Below are 2,813 nucleotides of genomic sequence, written 5' to 3'. Positions count from 1 at the left end.
GTTTTAATGAGGCCAGGGGAGATAATGAATGAATGTTGCTAATTCACTGCAGAGGAGACAGCCTGACCTTCTTCTGACCTCCTTGCCGCCAGGTATCTTAAACAACATATTAGTTCTGCTTAAAGCCAAAATGGGATGGTCCCTAAGATAAAAACAAGCCAAATACTTAGGGGAATGACTTTTGCTGGTGTTAAAGCCAGAAAAATTTTTTTTCTCCCTAGAGTCCTTATAAAAAAGACACTGTAACAGGATGAAAATCATCTTCATTGTCACTTTTTATCAGAGAGACAGTCGTCAGTTTCATTCCTATGGTGCCCCTCAAAATCATCCAGTGACATCATCTAATGAAAATACTACTGTGTAAAGGCATGGGTGGAGGACTATTATTTAAGAATATAACTCTCTGCTGGTTTAGCTTAATCCTGAGTAAATTTTAGGGGATTTAGAGGGACTGCTTATCTTTCAGGTAAGCCTTCATAAATATCAAGAGTTTGATAGATTTAAGACAGCAGTGCATTAGAGATTGAATTTGCTAGAAAATATGTAGGGTGCCACAGATATCTGCCAATTCAGTGTTTCCACCACCTGTTTTGCCAGTCAGCAGGAGAAAAGGGTAGATCTTTTTAGAAATTGAGGACCCAGTAATGGCTGAAGAAAAGACAGTGTGTGTGTGTGTGTGTGTTCGTAAAATGTGAACTAAAGTAACTATAATTAAGGAAGGAACAGGTACACAATACTCTATCACGTATTCTGGTCACCGAGTACAAAAACTGTCAAATATGGGGAAGTTAATACAGGTAAGAATACATTTTAAGACTTGACCAGCATAGATACAGTAATTTAAGTTACAATGGTTTCAAAATTTTTTGTGGAAGAAAAGAAACATATTGGACATAATTGATGGAGTTCACATGAGCCTTGTACTGGGATATTCTTTTTCCTCAACAAGTTTATCAAGAAAGTTTATAGGTGCTTTAAATGAATATTGTTATTTTCTTTTTTTTTTTTCCTTTTTGTCTTTTTTACTGACCAGTAACGGGATCGCAACCCTCGGTGTTGCGCCCGCACCGCGCTCAGCCAGTGAGCGGGAACCGGTCTCCACATGGGATCCGAACCCTCGGCGGGAGCGCCGCTGCGCTCCCAAGCGGTGCACTCTCCAGTGCGCCACCGGGCCGGCCCTATATTGTTATTTTCTATATGTGCACAGCCTCAGCTTTATAAGGATATCTTTAGCTTAAAATACTGAGGAAAACTTAAGCAAGAGGGGAAAATCCTCAAAATTATTTTCCAGGCCAGATTTATTTTGGCTGTCACATTCAGGAAACTATGCAGTGTACCAAGTTTTCAGTATTGTATTTGGACACTAATCCATAACTGTAGTCATCAGTTTACTGACAACCATCTGCTTGGACACTACTCCCACCTCCTAATAAGTAATGTTAAATTAAAATGGCATCAGACAATTTCAGTAGCAAATTTAAAGATCGTAATAAAACCCTTAAACTCACACAAAGGGTTGAATCAGTGTTCCTATTTCTTCATTATCTACAGTTAGATAACGCTATCTAATACTTCCCATCACAACCAAGATCTTTGAAAGGATAATCTACATTCATCTTTCATTGCTTTATCTGTCACTTCTCCACCCACAGCCACCTTGTTTTTTCAGTGCATTCCGTTGATGAGTTCCTAGGGGTCCAATCAAACAGAAAGTTCTGTTATTACCATACGTTACCTGCCACTTGATGTTATGAAGGTGAGGCTGGACACCTTTATCCTCTTTCGTGTTTTCTTGTCCAGCAACCATGTGTATCGCATGACTCTCCAATACCCATGCCTAATCTAGACATCTTGCGAGAGATATAGACCTATGATAAATGACCAACAGGTTATTTCCTTTTAAATATTCTACAGACATTCAAATAAAAATGCTCAAAACCAGCCATAATTTTCCCACCCTGCCCACACAACATTCTCTAATCCTGCCTTTCTGTCTCTAGTGCTGCCCAAATCTCAGGGAGAACTACCATCTACCACTTTGCCCATCTCAAAATCTAGTCATTGTTGATTTGTCTTTCTTTGTTCTTTTTCATAAACTGATTAGTCACAATGTCCTGCAGATTAGATTATAAGTGAATAAAAATACAATATGAATTGGCTTAAGAAAAAAAAAATCATTGGCTTATTTACCTGAGAAGTTCAGGCCTCATTGGTTCTCTGGCTTAATTTCTGTGCGTGGGCCTGCTCAGGAGTCTTTCCATCTCTCAGCTCTTCTTCCTTCTCTATTGTTTCCCTTGCTGGTGGGGTTTCCACTCAGGATGGCCAGATGGCTGCTGATAGCTCTATTGCTCATATGCCTTCCTGTCAGGAATTCCAGCCGAAAAACAGAACCCCTTCTTCAAAAGTTTCAAGCAAAAAATCTGGGAATCTAATCTTATTTTCTGTTTGGCCTGAATTAGATCAAGCACTCATCTGTTACCTAAACAGGGTGGGTAGAGAAGGCAGTGATCTGATAAGTGAGGTCTGAATCACACATCCACACCTGGAATAGCGCCGTGACCAATGCCACTTAAGGAACGATATTGAGAATGATAGAGGGTTTGTAATATAGAAATTAGGTGGGAAGTGGATGCTACCAGCGTATTCCAAAAATGGAATTTTTTTTCCTAAAAAAAATTAACAAAATAATAAAAGTATGAGTGTATTAAACTGTAACCTTGATACAACCTTACACAGTAGAAATTGATGAAAAGTAGGCATATTTTGGAAGTTGTCTGGGTAAGGCTGGTACGAGGAGATCCCCGTTGGAAAAC

This window comes from Galeopterus variegatus, unplaced genomic scaffold (assembly GCF_000696425.1).
Source record: "Galeopterus variegatus unplaced genomic scaffold, G_variegatus-3.0.2 Scaffold957, whole genome shotgun sequence".
Classification (NCBI taxonomy): domain Eukaryota; kingdom Metazoa; phylum Chordata; class Mammalia; order Dermoptera; family Cynocephalidae; genus Galeopterus; species Galeopterus variegatus.
This window is presented reverse-complemented; position numbering follows the sequence as displayed.